Source organism: Pelobates fuscus, chromosome 6 (genome assembly GCF_036172605.1).
Source record: "Pelobates fuscus isolate aPelFus1 chromosome 6, aPelFus1.pri, whole genome shotgun sequence".
In the NCBI taxonomy this organism is placed as follows: domain Eukaryota; kingdom Metazoa; phylum Chordata; class Amphibia; order Anura; family Pelobatidae; genus Pelobates; species Pelobates fuscus.
Genome location: NC_086322.1, coordinates 7,157,700 through 7,178,542, shown reverse-complemented (window position 1 = coordinate 7,178,542; position 20,843 = coordinate 7,157,700). Strand labels below are relative to the sequence as shown.

The window sequence follows — 20,843 nt, the reverse complement described above, 5'->3', positions numbered from 1 at the left end:
GAAAATAAAGTAAAGTTGTGCAGAGGAGAAATTAATTATAAATAGTCTTGTGCAAAATAATGTTTGGGGAGGTTGGCCTGGTTCCATAACTTGAATCCACAGTCGAATGTAACGACTGCCTTGAATTTACCTTTACAGTTTTATTCATCGATACATTCAGGCGTGTACTGGAAGGAATTTGATTCAAACCTACCCTCTCCATCACATATTTGCACAAGTCTAAGTATGAATAAAAATAGAATTCCGTATGTCAAAACATGTATTTTTTCCCCTTTGTTTGTTGTTAACAAAGATTTTGCAGTCTTAAGAAAGACTTTGCAGTCTTAAAAGCGTCATCTGAGCAGTTAGGACTTGCATTAATGACTTACGATAAACCATTGATTTTAAATGGTTGATAATGAAAACGACACATTTTTTATGATTTCTCTCATACATTTCTAAGTAAAAGCTAAACGAGTATTAATATAAGATGTTAGCTTTGAAAGGTGATATCAGAAGCACCAGGAAATATATATATTGATGGTGGCATGCCAACATCTTCTCTTTGGAGCACTTGAAGGGTTTTGCTATAAGTGATTTTTGCTGACTATATTAAACACAGTTCGAAGCTACGTGTTTCAAAAGAAAAAACACCAAATGCTTGGGCTCGTCCGGGATTTGAACCCGGGACCTCTCGCACCCTAAGCGAGAATCATACCCCTAGACCAACGAGCCATTACATTAGTTGGGTTTTAGGAAAAAAATTGCCAGACTAACGCGCCAGACAGCGTTTGTGTTCTCAAAATAGAAACAAAGTTTTCGTTTTGAAGTGAGGATTTTAAAATTCCTCAATAGGATCTGTTTTTCCAATATCATTTTCATTGTATGGGTGAATTAACAGTTGAGGTTTATGTACGATGGTGATAAATCATATTGACTGTTGTCAAAGTTGAGTCTGCTTCTGGTCAAATTGCTGGGGAAGACTTAAAATGTCCATTCATTTCTTAATTGTTTATGAGGGCTTTGTTGGTTTAGGAGAAATTTGTGGTTCTAATATATGTTGGAAAAGCACATGAAGGATTTAACTTTCTTTCTCATATTCTGCATGCTATCACTATGTTGAAAATAAAGTAAAGATGTGCAGAGGAGAAATTAATTATAAATAGTCTTGTGCAAAATAATGTTTGGGGAGGTTGGCCTGGTTCCATAACTTGAATCCACAGTCGAACGTAACGACTGCCTTGAATTTACCTTTACAGTTTTATTCATCGATACATTCAGGCGTGTATTGGAAGGAATTTGATTCAAACCTACCCTCTCCATCACATATTTGCACAAGTCTAAGTATGAATAAAAATAGAATTCCGTATGTCAAAACATATATTTTTTTCCCCTTTGTTTGTTGTTAACAAAGATTTTGCAGTCTTAAGAAAGACTTTGCAGTCTTAAAAGCGTCATCTGAGCAGTTAGGACTTGCATTAATGACTTACGATAAACCATTGATTTTAAATGGTTGATAATGAAAACGACACATTTTTTATGATTTCTCTCATACATTTCTAAGTAAAAGCTAAACGAGTATTAATATAAGATGTTAGCTTTGAAAGGTGATATCAGAAGCACCAGGAAATATATATATTGATGGTGGCATGCCAACATCTTCTCTTTGGAGCACTTGAAGGGTTTTGCTATAAGTGATTTTTGCTGACTATATTAAACACAGTTCGAAGCTACGTGTTTCAAAAGAAAAAACACCAAATGCTTGGGCTCGTCCGGGATTTGAACCCGGGACCTCTCGCACCCTAAGCGAGAATCATACCCCTAGACCAAGGAGCCATTACATTAGTTGGGTTGTAGGAAAAAAATTGCCAGACTAACACGCCAGACAGCGTTTGTGTTCTCAAAATAGAAACAAAGTTTTCGTTTTGAAGTGAGGATTTTAAAATTCCTCAATAGGATCTGTTTTTCCAATATCATTTTCATTGTATGGGTGAATTAACAGTTGAGGTTTATGTACGATGGTGATAAATCATATTGACAGTTGTCAAAGTTGAGTGTGCTTCTGGTCAAATTGCTGGGGAAGACTTAAAATGTCCATTCATTTCTTAATTGTTTATGAGGGCTTTGTTGGTTTAGGAGAAATTTGTGGTTCTAATATATGTTGGAAAAGCACATGAAGGATTTAACTTTCTTTCTCATATTCTGCATGCTATCACCATGTTGAAAATAAAGTAAAGATGTGCAGAGGAGAAATTAATTATAAATAGTCTTCTGCAAAATAATGTTTGGGGAGGTTGGCCTGGTTCCATAACTTGAATCCACAGTCGAACGTAACGACTGCCTTGAATTTACCTTTACAGTTTAATTCATCGATACATTCAGGCGTGTACTGGAAGGAATTTGATTCAAACCTACCCTCTCCATCACATATTTGCACAAGTCTAAGTATGAATAAAAATAGAATTCCGTATGTCAAAACATGTATTTTTTCCCCTTTGTTTGTTGTTAACAAAGATTTTGCAGTCTTAAGAAAGACTTTGCAGTCTTAAAAGCGTCATCTGAGCAGTTAGGACTTGCATTAATGACTTACGATAAACCATTGATTTTAAATGGTTGATAATGAAAACGACACATTTTTTATGATTTCTCTCATACATTTCTAAGTAAAAGCTAAACGAGTATTAATATAAGATGTTAGCTTTGAAAGGTGATATCAGAAGCACCAGGAAATATATATATTGATGGTGGCATGCCAACATCTTCTCTTTGGAGCACTTGAAGGGTTTTGCTATAAGTGATTTTTGCTGACTATATTAAACACAGTTCGAAGCTACGTGTTTCAAAAGAAAAAACACCAAATGCTTGGGCTCGTCCGGGATTTGAACCCGGGACCTCTCGCACCCTAAGCGAGAATCATACCCCTAGACCAACGAGCCATTACATTAGTTGGGTTTTAGGAAAAAAATTGCCAGACTAACGCGCCAGACAGCGTTTGTGTTCTCAAAATAGAAACAAAGTTTTCGTTTTGAAGTGAGGATTTTAAAATTCCTCAATAGGATCTGTTTTTCCAATATCATTTTCATTGTATGGGTGAATTAACAGTTGAGGTTTATGTACAATGGTGATAAATCATATTGACTGTTGTCAAAGTTGAGTCTGCTTCTGGTCAAATTGCTGGGGAAACTTAAAATGTCCATTCATTTCTTAATTGTTTATGAGGGCTTTGTTGGTTTAGGAGAAATTTGTGGTTCTAATATATGTTGGAAAAGCACATGAAGGATTTAACTTTCTTTCTCATATTCTGCATGCTATCACCATGTTGAAAATAAAGTAAAGATGTGCAGAGGAGAAATTAATTATAAATAGTCTTGTGCAAAATAATGTTTGGGGAGGTTGGCCTGGTTCCATAACTTGAATCCACAGTCGAACGTAACGACTGCCTTGAATTTACCTTTACAGTTTTATTCATCGATACATTCAGGCGTGTACTGGAAGGAATTTGATTCAAACCTACCCTCTCCATCACATATTTGCACAAGTCTAAGTATGAATAAAAATAGAATTCCGTATGTCAAAACATGTATTTTTTCCCCTTTGTTTGTTGTTAACAAAGATTTTGCAGTCTTAAGAAAGACTTTGCAGTCTTAAAAGCGTCATCTGAGCAGTTAGGACTTGCATTAATGACTTACGATAAACCATTGATTTTAAATGGTTGATAATGAAAACGACACATTTTTTATGATTTCTCTCATACATTTCTAAGTAAAAGCTAAACGAGTATTAATATAAGATGTTAGCTTTGAAAGGTGATATCAGAAGCACCAGGAAATATATATATTGATGGTGGCATGCCAACATCTTCTCTTTGGAGCACTTGAAGGGTTTTGCTATAAGTGATTTTTGCTGACTATATTAAACACAGTTCGAAGCTACGTGTTTCAAAAGAAAAAAACACCAAATGCTTGGGTTCGTCCGGGATTTGAACCCGGGACCTCTCGCACCCTAAGCGAGAATCATACCCCTAGACCAACGAGCCATTACATTAGTTGGGTTTTAGAAAAAAAATTGCCAGAATAACGCGCCAGACAGCGTTTGTGTTCTCAAAATAGAAACAAAGTTTTCGTTTTGAAGTGAGGATTTTAAAATTCCTCAATAGGATCTGTTTTTCCAATATCATTTTCATTGTATGGGTGAATTAACAGTTGAGGTTTATGTACGATGGTGATAAATCATATTGACTGTTGTCAAAGTTGAGTCTGCTTCTGGTCAAATTGCTGGGGAAGACTTAAAATGTCCATTCATTTCTTAATTGTTTATGAGGGCTTTGTTGGTTTAGGAGAAATTTGTGGTTCTAATATATGTTGGAAAAGCACATGAAGGATTTAACTTTCTTTCTCATATTCTGCATGCTATCACTATGTTGAAAATAAAGTAAAGATGTGCAGAGGAGAAATTAATTATAAATAGTCTTGTGCAAAATAATGTTTGGGGAGGTTGGCCTGGTTCCATAACTTGAATCCACAGTCGAACGTAACGACTGCCTTGAATTTACCTTTACAGTTTTATTCATCGATACATTCAGGCGTGTATTGGAAGGAATTTGATTCAAACCTACCCTCTCCATCACATATTTGCACAAGTCTAAGTATGAATAAAAATAGAATTCCGTATGTCAAAACATATATTTTTTTCCCCTTTGTTTGTTGTTAACAAAGATTTTGCAGTCTTAAGAAAGACTTTGCAGTCTTAAAAGCGTCATCTGAGCAGTTAGGACTTGCATTAATGACTTACGATAAACCATTGATTTTAAATGGTTGATAATGAAAACGACACATTTTTCATGATTTCTCTCATACATTTCTAAGTAAAAGCTAAACGAGTATTAATATAAGATGTTAGCTTTGAAAGGTGATATCAGAAGCACCAGGAAATATATATATTGATGGTGGCATGCCAACATCTTCTCTTTGGAGCACTTGAAGGGTTTTGCTATAAGTGATTTTTGCTGACTATATTAAACACAGTTCGAAGCTACGTGTTTCAAAAGAAAAAACACCAAATGCTTGGGCTCGTCCGGGATTTGAACCCGGGACCTCTCGCACCCTAAGCGAGAATCATACCCCTAGACCAACGAGCCATTACATTAGTTGGGTTTTAGGAAAAAAATTGCCAGACTAACACGCCAGACAGCGTTTGTGTTCTCAAAATAGAAACAAAGTTTTCGTTTTGAAGTGAGGATTTTAAAATTCCTCAATAGGATCTGTTTTTCCAATATCATTTTCATTGTATGGGTGAATTAACAGTTGAGGTTTATGTACGATGGTGATAAATCATATTGACAGTTGTCAAAGTTGAGTGTGCTTCTGGTCAAATTGCTGGGGAAGACTTAAAATGTCCATTCATTTCTTAATTGTTTATGAGGGCTTTGTTGGTTTAGGAGAAATTTGTGGTTCTAATATATGTTGGAAAAGCACATGAAGGATTTAACTTTCTTTCTCATATTCTGCATGCTATCACCATGTTGAAAATAAAGTAAAGATGTGCAGAGGAGAAATTAATTATAAATAGTCTTCTGCAAAATAATGTTTGGGGAGGTTGGCCTGGTTCCATAACTTGAATCCACAGTCGAACGTAACGACTGCCTTGAATTTACCTTTACAGTTTTATTCATCGATACATTCAGGCGTGTACTGGAAGGAATTTGATTCAAACCTACCCTCTCCATCACATATTTGCACAAGTCTAAGTATGAATAAAAATAGAATTCCGTATGTCAAAACATGTATTTTTTCCCCTTTGTTTGTTGTTAACAAAGATTTTGCAGTCTTAAGAAAGACTTTGCAGTCTTAAAAGCGTCATCTGAGCAGTTAGGACTTGCATTAATGACTTACGATAAACCATTGATTTTAAATGGTTGATAATGAAAACGACACGTTTTTTATGATTTCTCTCATACATTTCTAAGTAAAAGCTAAACGAGTATTAATATAAGATGTTAGCTTTGAAAGGTGATATCAGAAGCACCAGGAAATATATATATTGATGGTGGCATGCCAACATCTTCTCTTTGGAGCACTTGAAGGGTTTTGCTATAAGTGATTTTTGCTGACTATATTAAACACAGTTCGAAGCTACGTGTTTCAAAAGAAAAAAACACCAAATGCTTGGGCTCGTCCGGGATTTGAACCCGGGACCTCTCGCACCCTAAGCGAGAATCATACCCCTAGACCAACGAGCCATTACATTAGTTGGGTTTTAGGAAAAAAATTGCCAGACTAACGCGCCAGACAGCGTTTGTGTTCTCAAAATAGAAACAAAGTTTTCGTTTTGAAGTGAGGATTTTAAAATTCCTCAATAGGATCTGTTTTTCCAATATCATTTTCATTGTATGGGTGAATTAACAGTTGAGGTTTATGTACGATGGTGATAAATCATATTGACTGTTGTCAAAGTTGAGTCTGCTTCTGGTCAAATTGCTGGGGAAGACTTAAAATGTCCATTAATTTCTTAATTGTTTATGAGGGCTTTGTTGGTTTAGGAGAAATTTGTGGTTCTAATATATGTTGGAAAAGCACATGAAGGATTTAACTTTCTTTCTCATATTCTGCATGCTATCACCATGTTGAAAATAAAGTAAAGATGTGCAGAGGAGAAATTAATTATAAATAGTCTTGTGCAAAATAATGTTTGGGGAGGTTGGCCTGGTTCCATAACTTGAATCCACAGTCGAACGTAACGACTGCCTTGAATTTACCTTTACAGTTTTATTCATCGATACATTCAGGCGTGTACTGGAAGGAATTTGATTCAAACCTACCCTCTCCATCACATATTTGCACAAGTCTAAGTATGAATAAAATTAGAATTCCGTATGTCAAAACATATATTTTTTTCCCCTTTGTTTGTTGTTAACAAAGATTTTGCAGTCTTAAGAAAGACTTTGCAGTCTTAAAAGCGTCATCTGAGCAGTTAGGACTTGCATTAATGACTTACGATAAACCATTGATTTTAAATGGTTGATAATGAAAACGACACATTTTTTATGATTTCTCTCATACATTTCTAAGTAAAAGCTAAACGAGTATTAATATAAGATGTTAGCTTTGAAAGGTGATATCAGAAGCACCAGGAAATATATATATTGATGGTGGCATGCCAACATCTTCTCTTTGGAGCACTTGAAGGGTTTTGCTATAAGTGATTTTTGCTGACTATATTAAACACAGTTCGAAGCTACGTGTTTCAAAAGAAAAAAACACCAAATGCTTGGGCTCGTCCGGGATTTGAACCCGGGACCTCTCGCACCCTAAGCGAGAATCATACCCCTAGACCAACAAGCCATTACATTAGTTGGGTTTTAGGAAAAAAATTGCCAGACTAACGCGCCAGACAGCGTTTGTGTTCTCAAAATAGAAACAAAGTTTTCGTTTTGAAGTGAGGATTTTAAAATTCCTCAATAGGATCTGTTTTTCCAATATCATTTTCATTGTATGGGTGAATTAACAGTTGAGGTTTATGTACGATGGTGATAAATCATATTGACTGTTGTCAAAGTTGAGTCTGCTTCTGGTCAAATTGCTGGGGAAGACTTAAAATGTCCATTAATTTCTTAATTGTTTATGAGGGCTTTGTTGGTTTAGGAGAAATTTGTGGTTCTAATATATGTTGGAAAAGCACATGAAGGATTTAACTTTCTTTCTCATATTCTGCATGCTATCACCATGTTGAAAATAAAGTAAAGATGTGCAGAGGAGAAATTAATTATAAATAGTCTTGTGCAAAATAATGTTTGGGGAGGTTGGCCTGGTTCCATAACTTGAATCCACAGTCGAACGTAACGACTGCCTTGAATTTACCTTTACAGTTTTATTCATCGATACATTCAGGCGTGTACTGGAAGGAATTTGATTCAAACCTACCCTCTCCATCACATATTTGCACAAGTCTAAGTATGAATAAAATTAGAATTCCGTATGTCAAAACATATATTTTTTTCCCCTTTGTTTGTTGTTAACAAAGATTTTGCAGTCTTAAGAAAGACTTTGCAGTCTTAAAAGCGTCATCTGAGCAGTTAGGACTTGCATTAATGACTTACGATAAACCATTGATTTTAAATGGTTGATAATGAAAACGACACATTTTTTATGATTTCTCTCATACATTTCTAAGTAAAAGCTAAACGAGTATTAATATAAGATGTTAGCTTTGAAAGGTGATATCAGAAGCACCAGGAAATATATATATTGATGGTGGCATGCCAACATCTTCTCTTTGGAGCACTTGAAGGGTTTTGCTATAAGTGATTTTTGCTGACTATATTAAACACAGTTCGAAGCTACGTGTTTCAAAAGAAAAAACACCAAATGCTTGGGCTCGTCCGGGATTTGAACCCGGGACCTCTCGCACCCTAAGCGAGAATCATACCCCTAGACCAACGAGCCATTACATTAGTTGGGTTTTAGGAAAAAAATTGCCAGACTAACGCGCCAGACAGCGTTTGTGTTCTCAAAATAGAAACAAAGTTTTCGTTTTGAAGTGAGGATTTTAAAATTCCTCAATAGGATCTGTTTTTCCAATATCATTTTCATTGTATGGGTGAATTAACAGTTGAGGTTTATGTACGATGGTGATAAATCATATTGACTGTTGTCAAAGTTGAGTCTGCTTCTGGTCAAATTGCTGGGGAAGACTTAAAATGTCCATTAATTTCTTAATTGTTTATGAGGGCTTTGTTGGTTTAGGAGAAATTTGTGGTTCTAATATATGTTGGAAAAGCACATGAAGGATTTAACTTTCTTTCTCATATTCTGCATGCTATCACCATGTTGAAAATAAAGTAAAGATGTGCAGAGGAGAAATTAATTATAAATAGTCTTGTGCAAAATAATGTTTGGGGAGGTTGGCCTGGTTCCATAACTTGAATCCACAGTCGAACGTAACGACTGCCTTGAATTTACCTTTACAGTTTTATTCATCGATACATTCAGGCGTGTACTGGAAGGAATTTGATTCAAACCTACCCTCTCCATCACATATTTGCACAAGTCTAAGTATGAATAAAAATAGAATTCCGTATGTCAAAACATGTATTTTTTCCCCTTTGTTTGTTGTTAACAAAGATTTTGCAGTCTTAAGAAAGACTTTGCAGTCTTAAAAGCGTCATCTGAGCAGTTAGGACTTGCATTAATGACTTACGATAAACCATTGATTTTAAATGGTTGATAATGAAAACGACACATTTTTTATGATTTCTCTCATACATTTCTAAGTAAAAGCTAAACGAGTATTAATATAAGATGTTAGGACTTGCATTAATGACTTACGATAAACCATTGATTTTAAATGGTTGATAATGAAAACGACACATTTTTTATGATTTCTCTCATACATTTCTAAGTAAAAGCTAAACGAGTATTAATATAAGATGTTAGCTTTGAAAGGTGATATCAGAAGCACCAGGAAATATATATATTGATGGTGGCATGCCAACATCTTCTCTTTGGAGCACTTGAAGGGTTTTGCTATAAGTGATTTTTGCTGACTATATTAAACACAGTTCGAAGCTACGTGTTTCAAAAGAAAAAAACACCAAATGCTTGGGCTCGTCCGGGATTTGAACCCGGGACCTCTCGCACCCTAAGCGAGAATCATACCCCTAGACCAACAAGCCATTACATTAGTTGGGTTTTAGGAAAAAAATTGCCAGACTAACGCGCCAGACAGCGTTTGTGTTCTCAAAATAGAAACAAAGTTTTCGTTTTGAAGTGAGGATTTTAAAATTCCTCAATAGGATCTGTTTTTCCAATATCATTTTCATTGTATGGGTGAATTAACAGTTGAGGTTTATGTACGATGGTGATAAATCATATTGACAGTTGTCAAAGTTGAGTGTGCTTCTGGTCAAATTGCTGGGGAAGACTTAAAATGTCCATTCATTTCTTAATTGTTTATGAGGGCTTTGTTGGTTTAGGAGAAATTTGTGGTTCTAATATATGTTGGAAAAGCACATGAAGGATTTAACTTTCTTTCTCATATTCTGCATGCTATCACCATGTTGAAAATAAAGTAAAGATGTGCAGAGGAGAAATTAATTATAAATAGTCTTCTGCAAAATAATGTTTGGGGAGGTTGGCCTGGTTCCATAACTTGAATCCACAGTCGAACGTAACGACTGCCTTGAATTTACCTTTACAGTTTTATTCATCGATACATTCAGGCGTGTACTGGAAGGAATTTGATTCAAACCTACCCTCTCCATCACATATTTGCACAAGTCTAAGTATGAATAAAAATAGAATTCCGTATGTCAAAACATGTATTTTTTCCCCTTTGTTTGTTGTTAACAAAGATTTTGCAGTCTTAAGAAAGACTTTGCAGTCTTAAAAGCGGCATCTGAGCAGTTAGGACTTGCATTAATGACTTACGATAAACCATTGATTTTAAATGGTTGATAATGAAAACGACACATTTTTTATGATTTCTCTCATACATTTCTAAGTAAAAGCTAAACGAGTATTAATATAAGATGTTAGCTTTGAAAGGTGATATCAGAAGCACCAGGAAATATATATATTGATGGTGGCATGCCAACATCTTCTCTTTGGAGCACTTGAAGGGTTTTGCTATAAGTGATTTTTGCTGACTATATTAAACACAGTTCGAAGCTACGTGTTTCAAAAGAAAAAACACCAAATGCTTGGGCTCGTCCGGGATTTGAACCCGGGACCTCTCGCACCCTAAGCGAGAATCATACCCCTAGACCAACGAGCCATTACATTAGTTGGGTTTTAGGAAAAAAATTGCCAGACTAACGCGCCAGACAGCGTTTGTGTTCTCAAAATATAAACAAAGTTTTCGTTTTGAAGTGAGGATTTTAAAATTCCTCAATAGGATCTGTTTTTCCAATATCATTTTCATTGTATGGGTGAATTAACAGTTGAGGTTTATGTACGATGGTGATAAATCATATTGACTGTTGTCAAAGTTGAGTGTGCTTCTGGTCAAATTGCTGGGGAAGACTTAAAATGTCCATTCATTTCTTAATTGTTTATGAGGGCTTTGTTGGTTTAGGAGAAATTTGTGGTTCTAATATATGTTGGAAAAGCACATGAAGGATTTAACTTTCTTTCTCATATTCTGCATGCTATCACCATGTTGAAAATAAAGTAAAGATGTGCAGAGGAGAAATTAATAATAAATAGTCTTGTGCAAAATAATGTTTGGGGAGGTTGGCCTGGTTCCATAACTTGAATCCACAGTCGAACGTAACGACTGCCTTGAATTTACCTTTACAGTTTTATTCATCGATACATTCAGGCGTGTACTGGAAGGAATTTGATTCAAACCTACCCTCTCCATCACATATTTGCACAAGTCTAAGTATGAATAAAAATAGAATTCCGTATGTCAAATCATGTATTTTTTCCCCTTTGTTTGTTGTTAACAAAGATTTTGCAGTCTTAAGAAAGACTTTGCAGTCTTAAAAGCGTCATCTGAGCAGTTAGGACTTGCATTAATGACTTACGATAATCCATTGATTTTAAATGGTTGATAATGAAAACGACACATTTTTTATGATTTCTCTCATACATTTCTAAGTAAAAGCTAAACGAGTATTAATATAAGATGTTAGCTTTGAAAGGTGATATCAGAAGCACCAGGAAATATATATATTGATGGTGGCATGCCAACATCTTCTCTTTGGAGCACTTGAAGGGTTTTGCTATAAGTGATTTTTGCTGACTATATTAAACACAGTTCGAAGCTACGAGTTTCAAAAGAAAAAACACCAAATGCTTGGGCTCGTCCGGGATTTGAACCCGGGACCTCTCGCACCCTAAGCGAGAATCATACCCCTAGACCAACGAGCCATTACATTAGTTGGGTTTTAGGAAAAAAATTGCCAGACTAACGCGCCAGACAGCGTTTGTGTTCTCAAAATAGAAACAAAGTTTTCGTTTTGAAGTGAGGATTTTAAAATTCCTCAATAGGATCTGTTTTTCCAATATCATTTTCATTGTATGGGTGAATTAACAGTTGAGGTTTATGTACGATGGTGATAAATCATATTGACTGTTGTCAAAGTTGAGTGTGCTTCTGGTCAAATTGCTGGGGAAGACTTAAAATGTCCATTCATTTCTTAATTGTTTATGAGGGCTTTGTTGGTTTAGGAGAAATTTGTGGTTCTAATATATGTTGGAAAAGCACATGAAGGATTTAACTTTCTTTCTCATATTCTGCTTGCTATCACCATGTTGAAAATAAAGTAAAGATGTGCAGAGGAGAAATTAATAATAAATAGTCTTGTGCAAAATAATGTTTGGGGAGGTTGGCCTGGTTCCATAACTTGAATCCACAGTCGAACGTAACGACTGCCTTGAATTTACCTTTACAGTTTTATTCATCGATACATTCAGGCGTGTACTGGAAGGAATTTGATTCAAACCTACCCTCTCCATCACATATTTGCACAAGTCTAAGTATGAATAAAAATAGAATTCCGTATGTCAAAACATGTATTTTTTCCCCTTTGTTTGTTGTTAACAAAGATTTTGCAGTCTTAAGAAAGACTTTGCAGTCTTAAAAGTGTCATCTGAGCAGTTAGGACTTGCATTAATGACTTACGATAAACCATTGATTTTAAATGGTTGATAATGAAAACGACACGTTTTTTTATGATTTCTCTCATACATTTCTAAGTAAAAGCTAAACGAGTATTAATATAAGATGTTAGCTTTGAAAGGTGATATCAGAAGCACCAGGAAATATATATATTGATGGTGGCATGCCAACATCTTCTCTTTGGAGCACTTGAAGGGTTTTGCTATAAGTGATTTTTGCTGACTATATTAAACACAGTTCGAAGCTACGTGTTTCAAAAGAAAAAAACACCAAATGCTTGGGCTCGTCCGGGATTTGAACCCGGGACCTCTCGCACCCTAAGCGAGAATCATACCCCTAGACCAACGAGCCATTACATTAGTTGGGTTTTAGGAAAAAAATTGCCAGACTAACGCGCCAGACAGCGTTTGTGTTCTCAAAATAGAAACAAAGTTTTCGTTTTGAAGTGAGGATTTTAAAATTCCTCAATAGGATCTGTTTTTCCAATATCATTTTCATTGTATGGGTGAATTAACAGTTGAGGTTTATGTACGATGGTGATAAATCATATTGACTGTTGTCAAAGTTGAGTCTGCTTCTGGTCAAATTGCTGGGGAAGACTTAAAATGTCCATTCATTTCTTAATTGTTTATGAGGGCTTTGTTGGTTTAGGAGAAATTTGTGGTTCTAATATATGTTGGAAAAGCACATGAAGGATTTAACTTTCTTTCTCATATTCTGCATGCTATCACCATGTTGAAAATAAAGTAAAGATGTGCAGAGGAGAAATTAATTATAAATAGTCTTGTGCAAAATAATGTTTGGGGAGGTTGGCCTGGTTCCATAACTTGAATCCACAGTCGAACGTAACGACTGCCTTGAATTTACCTTTACAGTTTTATTCATCGATACATTCAGGCGTGTACTGGAAGGAATTTGATTCAAACCTACCCTCTCCATCACATATTTGCACAAGTCTAAGTATGAATAAAATTAGAATTCCGTATGTCAAAACATATATTTTTTTCCCCTTTGTTTGTTGTTAACAAAGATTTTGCAGTCTTAAGAAAGACTTTGCAGTTTTAAAAGCGTCATCTGAGCAGTTAGGACTTGCATTAATGACTTACGATAAACCATTGATTTTAAATGGTTGATAATGAAAACGACACATTTTTTATGATTTCTCTCATACATTTCTAAGTAAAAGCTAAACGAGTATTAATATAAGATGTTAGCTTTGAAAGGTGATATCAGAAGCACCAGGAAATATATATATTGATGGTGGCATGCCAACATCTTCTCTTTGGAGCACTTGAAGGGTTTTGCTATAAGTGATTTTTGCTGACTATATTAAACACAGTTCGAAGCTACGTGTTTCAAAAGAAAAAACACCAAATGCTTGGGCTCGTCCGGGATTTGAACCCGGGACCTCTCGCACCCTAAGCGAGAATCATACCCCTAGACCAACGAGCCATTACATTAGTTGGGTTTTAGGAAAAAAATTGCCAGACTAACGCGCCAGACAGCGTTTGTGTTCTCAAAATAGAAACAAAGTTTTCGTTTTGAAGTGAGGATTTTAAAATTCCTCAATAGGATCTGTTTTTCCAATATCATTTTCATTGTATGGGTGAATTAACAGTTGAGGTTTATGTACGATGGTGATAAATCATATTGACTGTTGTCAAAGTTGAGTCTGCTTCTGGTCAAATTGCTGGGGAAGACTTAAAATGTCCATTCATTTCTTAATTGTTTATGAGGGCTTTGTTGGTTTAGGAGAAATTTGTGGTTCTAATATATGTTGGAAAAGCACATGAAGGATTTAACTTTCTTTCTCATATTCTGCATGCTATCACCATGTTGAAAATAAAGTAAAGATGTGCAGAGGAGAAATTAATTATAAATAGTCTTGTGCAAAATAATGTTTGGGGAGGTTGGCCTGGTTCCATAACTTGAATCCACAGTCGAACGTAACGACTGCCTTGAATTTACCTTTACAGTTTTATTCATCGATACATTCAGGCGTGTACTGGAAGGAATTTGATTCAAACCTACCCTCTCCATCACATATTTGCACAAGTCTAAGTATGAATAAAAATAGAATTCCGTATGTCAAAACATGTATTTTTTCCCCTTTGTTTGTTGTTAACAAAGATTTTGCAGTCTTAAGAAAGACTTTGCAGTCTTAAAAGCGTCATCTGAGCAGTTAGGACTTGCATTAATGACTTACGATAAACCATTGATTTTAAGTGGTTGATAATGAAAACGACACATTTTTTATGATTTCTCTCATACATTTCTAAGTAAAAGCTAAACGAGTATTAATATAAGATGTTAGCTTTGAAAGGTGATATCAGAAGCACCAGGAAATATATATATTGATGGTGGCATGCCAACATCTTCTCTTTGGAGCACTTGAAGGGTTTTGCTATAAGTGATTTTTGCTGACTATATTAAACACAGTTCGAAGCTACGTGTTTCAAAAGAAAAAAACACCAAATGCTTGGGCTCGTCCGGGATTTGAACCCGGGACCTCTCGCACCCTAAGCGAGAATCATACCCCTAGACCAACGAGCCATTACATTAGTTGGGTTTTAGGAAAAAAATTGCCAGACTAACGCGCCAGACAGCGTTTGTGTTCTCAAAATAGAAACAAAGTTTTCGTTTTGAAGTGAGGATTTTAAAATTCCTCAATAGGATCTGTTTTTCCAATATCATTTTCATTGTATGGGTGAATTAACAGTTGAGGTTTATGTACGATGGTGATAAATCATATTGACTGTTGTCAAAGTTGAGTCTGCTTCTGGTCAAATTGCTGGGGAAGACTTAAAATGTCCATTCATTTCTTAATTGTTTATGAGGGCTTTGTTGGTTTAGGAGAAATTTGTGGTTCTAATATATGTTGGAAAAGCACATGAAGGATTTAACTTTCTTTCTCATATTCTGCATGCTATCACCATGTTGAAAATAAAGTAAAGATGTGCAGAGGAGAAATTAATTATAAATAGTCTTGTGCAAAATAATGTTTGGGAAGGTTGGCCTGGTTCCATAACTTGAATCCACAGTCGAACGTAACGACTGCCTTGAATTTACCTTTACAGTTTAATTCATCGATACATTCAGGCGTGTACTGGAAGGAATTTGATTCAAACCTACCCTCTCCATCACATATTTGCACAAGTCTAAGTATGAATAAAAATAGAATTCCGTATGTCAAAACATGTATTTTTTCCCCTTTGTTTGTTGTTAACAAAGATTTTGCAGTCTTAAGAAAGACTTTGCAGTCTTAAAAGCGTCATCTGAGCAGTTAGGACTTGCATTAATGACTTACGATAAACCATTGATTTTAAATGGTTGATAATGAAAACGACACATTTTTTATGATTTCTCTCATACATTTCTAAGTAAAAGCTAAACGAGTATTAATATAAGATGTTAGCTTTGAAAGGTGATATCAGAAGCACCAGGAAATATATATATTGATGGTGGCATGCCAACATCTTCTCTTTGGAGCACTTGAAGGGTTTTGCTATAAGTGATTTTTGCTGACTATATTAAACACAGTTCGAAGCTACGTGTTTCAAAAGAAAAAACACCAAATGCTTGGGCTCGTCCGGGATTTGAACCCGGGACCTCTCGCACCCTAAGCGAGAATCATACCCCTAGACCAACGAGCCATTACATTAGTTGGGTTTTAGGAAAAAAATTGCCAGACTAACGCGCCAGACAGCGTTTGTGTTCTCAAAATAGAAACAAAGTTTTCGTTTTGAAGTGAGGATTTTAAAATTCCTCAATAGGATCTGTTTTTCCAATATCATTTTCATTGTATGGGTGAATTAACAGTTGAGGTTTATGTACAATGGTGATAAATCATATTGACTGTTGTCAAAGTTGAGTCTGCTTCTGGTCAAATTGCTGGGGAAACTTAAAATGTCCATTCATTTCTTAATTGTTTATGAGGGCTTTGTTGGTTTAGGAGAAATTTGTGGTTCTAATATATGTTGGAAAAGCACATGAAGGATTTAACTTTCTTTCTCATATTCTGCATGCTATCACCATGTTGAAAATAAAGTAAAGATGTGCAGAGGAGAAATTAATTATAAATAGTCTTGTGCAAAATAATGTTTGGGGAGGTTGGCCTGGTTCCATAACTTGAATCCACAGTCGAACGTAACGACTGCCTTGAATTTACCTTTACAGTTTTATTCATCGATACATTCAGGCATGTACTGGAAGGAATTTGATTCAAACCTACCCTCTCCATCACATATTTGCACAAGTCTAAGTATGAATAAAAATAGAATTCCGTATGTCAAAACATGTATTTTTTCCCCTTTGTTTGTTGTTAACAAAGATTTTGCAGTCTTAAGAAAGACTTTGCAGTCTTAAAAGCGTCATCTGAGCAGTTAGGACTTGCATTAATGACTTACGATAAACCATTGATTTTAAATGGTTGATAATGAAAACGACACGTTTTTTATGATTTCTCTCATACATTTCTAAGTAAAAGCTAAACGAGTATTAATATAAGATGTTAGCTTTGAAAGGTGATATCAGAAGCACCAGGAAATATATATATTGATGGTGGCATGCCAACATCTTCTCTTTGGAGCACTTGAAGGGTTTTGCTATAAGTGATTTTTGCTGACTATATTAAACACAGTTCGAAGCTACGTGTTTCAAAAGAAAAAAACACCAAATGCTTGGGCTCGTCCGGGATTTGAACCCGGGACCTCTCGCACCCTAAGCGAGAATCATACCCCTAGACCAACGAGCCATTACATTAGTTGGGTTTTAGGAAAAAAATTGCCAGACTAACGCGCCAGACAGCGTTTGTGTTCTCAAAATAGAAACAAAGTTTTCGTTTTGAAGTGAGGATTTTAAAATTCCTCAATAGGATCTGTTTTTCCAATATCATTTTCATTGTATGGGTGAATTAACAGTTGAGGTTTATGTACGATGGTGATAAATCATATTGACTGTTGTCAAAGTTGAGTCTGCTTCTGGTCAAATTGCTGGGGAAGACTTAAAATGTCCATTAATTTCTTAATTGTTTATGAGGGCTTTGTTGGTTTAGGAGAAATTTGTGGTTCTAATATATGTTGGAAAAGCACATGAAGGATTTAACTTTCTTTCTCATATTCTGCATGCTATCACCATGTTGAAAATAAAGTAAAGATGTGCAGAGGAGAAATTAATTATAAATAGTCTTGTGCAAAATAATGTTTGGGGAGGTTGGCCTGGTTCCATAACTTGAATCCACAGTCGAACGTAACGACTGCCTTGAATTTACCTTTACAGTTTTATTCATCGATACATTCAGGCGTGTACTGGAAGGAATTTGATTCAAACCTACCCTCTCCATCACATATTTGCACAAGTCTAAGTATGAATAAAATTAGAATTCCGTATGTCAAAACATATATTTTTTTCCCCTTTGTTTGTTGTTAACAAAGATTTTGCAGTCTTAAGAAAGACTTTGCAGTCTTAAAAGCGTCATCTGAGCAGTTAGGACTTGCATTAATGACTTACGATAAACCATTGATTTTAAATGGTTGATAATGAAAACGACACATTTTTTATGATTTCTCTCATACATTTCTAAGTAAAAGCTAAACGAGTATTAATATAAGATGTTAGCTTTGAAAGGTGATATCAGAAGCACCAGGAAATATATATATTGATGGTGGCATGCCAACATCTTCTCTTTGGAGCACTTGAAGGGTTTTGCTATAAGTGATTTTTGCTGACTATATTAAACACAGTTCGAAGCTACGTGTTTCAAAAGAAAAAAACACCAAATGCTTGGGCTCGTCCGGGATTTGAACCCGGGACCTCTCGCACCCTAAGCGAGAATCATACCCCTAGACCAACAAGCCATTACATTAGTTGGGTTTTAGGAAAAAAATTGCCAGACTAACGCGCCAGACAGCGTTTGTGTTCTCAAAATAGAAACAAAGTTTTCGTTTTGAAGTGAGGATTTTAAAATTCCTCAATAGGATCTGTTTTTCCAATATCATTTTCATTGTATGGGTGAATTAACAGTTGAGGTTTATGTACGATGGTGATAAATCATATTGACTGTTGTCAAAGTTGAGTCTGCTTCTGGTCAAATTGCTGGGGAAGACTTAAAATGTCCATTAATTTCTTAATTGTTTATGAGGGCTTTGTTGGTTTAGGAGAAATTTGTGGTTCTAATATATGTTGGAAAAGCACATGAAGGATTTAACTTTCTTTCTCATATTCTGCATGCTATCACCATGTTGAAAATAAAGTAAAGATGTGCAGAGGAGAAATTAATTATAAATAGTCTTGTGCAAAATAATGTTTGGGGAGGTTGGCCTGGTTCCATAACTTGAATCCACAGTCGAACGTAACGACTGCCTTGAATTTACCTTTACAGTTTTATTCATCGATACATTCAGGCGTGTACTGGAAGGAATTTGATTCAAACCTACCCTCTCCATCACATATTTGCACAAGTCTAAGTATGAATAAAATTAGAATTCCGTATGTCAAAACATATATTTTTTTCCCCTTTGTTTGTTGTTAACAAAGATTTTGCAGTCTTAAGAAAGACTTTGCAGTCTTAAAAGCGTCATCTGAGCAGTTAGGACTTGCATTAATGACTTACGATAAACCATTGATTTTAAATGGTTGATAATGAAAACGACACATTTTTTATGATTTCTCTCATACATTTCTAAGTAAAAGCTAAACGAGTATTAATATAAGATGTTAGCTTTGAAAGGTGATATCAGAAGCACCAGGAAATATATATATTGATGGTGGCATGCCAACATCTTCTCTTTGGAGCACTTGAAGGGTTTTGCTATAAGTGATTTTTGCTGACTATATTAAACACAGTTCGAAGCTACGTGTTTCAAAAGAAAAAACACCAAATGCTTGGGCTCGTCCGGGATTTGAACCCGGGACCTCTCGCACCCTAAGCGAGAATCATACCCCTAGACCAACGAGCCATTACATTAGTTGGGTTTTAGGAAAAAAATTGCCAGACTAACGCGCCAGACAGCGTTTGTGTTCTCAAAATAGAAACAAAGTTTTCGTTTTGAAGTGAGGATTTTAAAATTCCTCAATAGGATCTGTTTTTCCAATATCATTTTCATTGTATGGGTGAATTAACAGTTGAGGTTTATGTACGATGGTGATAAATCATATTGACTGTTGTCAAAGTTGAGTCTGCTTCTGGTCAAATTGCTGGGGAAGACTTAAAATGTCCATTAATTTCTTAATTGTTTATGAGGGCTTTGTTGGTTTAGGAGAAATTTGTGGTTCTAATATATGTTGGAAAAGCACATGAAGGATTTAACTTTCTTTCTCATATTCTGCATGCTATCACCATGTTGAAAATAAAGTAAAGATGTGCAGAGGAGAAATTAATTATAAATAGTCTTGTGCAAAATAATGTTTGGGGAGGTTGGCCTGGTTCCATAACTTGAATCCACAGTCGAACGTAACGACTGCCTTGAATTTACCTTTACAGTTTTATTCATCGATACATTCAGGCGTGTACTGGAAGGAATTTGATTCAAACCTACCCTCTCCATCACATATTTGCACAAGTCTAAGTATGAATAAAAATAGAATTCCGTATGTCAAAACATGTATTTTTTCCCCTTTGTTTGTTGTTAACAAAGATTTTGCAGTCTTAAGAAAGACTTTGCAGTCTTAAAAGCGTCATCTGAGCAGTTAGGACTTGCATTAATGACTTACGATAAAACATTGATTTTAAATGGTTGATAATGAAAACGACACATTTTTTATGATTTCTCTCATACATTTCTAAGTAAAAGCTAAACGAGTATTAATATAAGATGTTAGGACTTGCATTAATGACTTACGATAAACCATTGATTTTAAATGGTTGATAATGAAAACGACACATTTTTTATGATTTCTCTCATACATTTCTAAGTAAAAGCTAAACGAGTATTAATATAAGATGTTAGCTTTGAAAGGTGATATCAGAAGCACCAGGAAATATATATATTGATGGTGGCATGCCAACATCTTCTCTTTGGAGCACTTGAAGGGTTTTGCTATAAGTGATTTTTGCTGACTATATTAAACACAGTTCGAAGCTACGTGTTTCAAAAGAAAAAAACACCAAATGCTTGGGCTCGTCCGGGATTTGAACCCGGGACCTCTCGCACCCTAAGCGAGAATCATACCCCTAGACCAACAAGCCATTACATTAGTTGGGTTTTAGGAAAAAAATTGCCAGACTAACGCGCCAGACAGCGTTT

The 20,843-nt window shown here is 35.4% G+C and overlaps 17 non-coding genes across 17 annotated transcripts; all 17 read right to left on the bottom strand.

Annotated features, from left to right (window-relative positions):
- Positions 1–642: 642 nt before the first annotated feature.
- On the bottom strand, positions 643–714 carry TRNAP-AGG (transfer RNA proline (anticodon AGG)). The gene has a single exon. It is a non-coding gene; the product is annotated as a tRNA-Pro (tRNA).
- A 2,129-nt stretch (positions 715–2,843) lies between these two features.
- Positions 2,844–2,915, bottom strand: TRNAP-AGG (transfer RNA proline (anticodon AGG)). Its single transcript has one exon. It is a non-coding gene; the product is annotated as a tRNA-Pro (tRNA).
- Positions 2,916–5,044: 2,129 nt separating this feature from the next.
- TRNAP-AGG (transfer RNA proline (anticodon AGG)) lies at positions 5,045–5,116 on the bottom strand. Its single transcript has one exon. It is a non-coding gene; the product is annotated as a tRNA-Pro (tRNA).
- A 1,029-nt stretch (positions 5,117–6,145) lies between these two features.
- TRNAP-AGG (transfer RNA proline (anticodon AGG)) lies at positions 6,146–6,217 on the bottom strand. The gene has a single exon. It is a non-coding gene; the product is annotated as a tRNA-Pro (tRNA).
- A 1,030-nt stretch (positions 6,218–7,247) lies between these two features.
- On the bottom strand, positions 7,248–7,319 carry TRNAP-AGG (transfer RNA proline (anticodon AGG)). Its single transcript has one exon. It is a non-coding gene; the product is annotated as a tRNA-Pro (tRNA).
- Positions 7,320–8,348: 1,029 nt separating this feature from the next.
- Positions 8,349–8,420, bottom strand: TRNAP-AGG (transfer RNA proline (anticodon AGG)). Its single transcript has one exon. It is a non-coding gene; the product is annotated as a tRNA-Pro (tRNA).
- A 1,157-nt stretch (positions 8,421–9,577) lies between these two features.
- TRNAP-AGG (transfer RNA proline (anticodon AGG)) lies at positions 9,578–9,649 on the bottom strand. The gene has a single exon. It is a non-coding gene; the product is annotated as a tRNA-Pro (tRNA).
- Positions 9,650–10,677: 1,028 nt separating this feature from the next.
- Positions 10,678–10,749, bottom strand: TRNAP-AGG (transfer RNA proline (anticodon AGG)). The gene has a single exon. It is a non-coding gene; the product is annotated as a tRNA-Pro (tRNA).
- A 1,028-nt stretch (positions 10,750–11,777) lies between these two features.
- TRNAP-AGG (transfer RNA proline (anticodon AGG)) lies at positions 11,778–11,849 on the bottom strand. Its single transcript has one exon. It is a non-coding gene; the product is annotated as a tRNA-Pro (tRNA).
- A 1,030-nt stretch (positions 11,850–12,879) lies between these two features.
- On the bottom strand, positions 12,880–12,951 carry TRNAP-AGG (transfer RNA proline (anticodon AGG)). Its single transcript has one exon. It is a non-coding gene; the product is annotated as a tRNA-Pro (tRNA).
- Positions 12,952–13,980: 1,029 nt separating this feature from the next.
- Positions 13,981–14,052, bottom strand: TRNAP-AGG (transfer RNA proline (anticodon AGG)). Its single transcript has one exon. It is a non-coding gene; the product is annotated as a tRNA-Pro (tRNA).
- Positions 14,053–15,081: 1,029 nt separating this feature from the next.
- TRNAP-AGG (transfer RNA proline (anticodon AGG)) lies at positions 15,082–15,153 on the bottom strand. Its single transcript has one exon. It is a non-coding gene; the product is annotated as a tRNA-Pro (tRNA).
- A 1,028-nt stretch (positions 15,154–16,181) lies between these two features.
- TRNAP-AGG (transfer RNA proline (anticodon AGG)) lies at positions 16,182–16,253 on the bottom strand. The gene has a single exon. It is a non-coding gene; the product is annotated as a tRNA-Pro (tRNA).
- A 1,028-nt stretch (positions 16,254–17,281) lies between these two features.
- TRNAP-AGG (transfer RNA proline (anticodon AGG)) lies at positions 17,282–17,353 on the bottom strand. The gene has a single exon. It is a non-coding gene; the product is annotated as a tRNA-Pro (tRNA).
- A 1,030-nt stretch (positions 17,354–18,383) lies between these two features.
- On the bottom strand, positions 18,384–18,455 carry TRNAP-AGG (transfer RNA proline (anticodon AGG)). Its single transcript has one exon. It is a non-coding gene; the product is annotated as a tRNA-Pro (tRNA).
- A 1,029-nt stretch (positions 18,456–19,484) lies between these two features.
- Positions 19,485–19,556, bottom strand: TRNAP-AGG (transfer RNA proline (anticodon AGG)). The gene has a single exon. It is a non-coding gene; the product is annotated as a tRNA-Pro (tRNA).
- Positions 19,557–20,713: 1,157 nt separating this feature from the next.
- On the bottom strand, positions 20,714–20,785 carry TRNAP-AGG (transfer RNA proline (anticodon AGG)). Its single transcript has one exon. It is a non-coding gene; the product is annotated as a tRNA-Pro (tRNA).
- Positions 20,786–20,843: the final 58 nt, after the last annotated feature.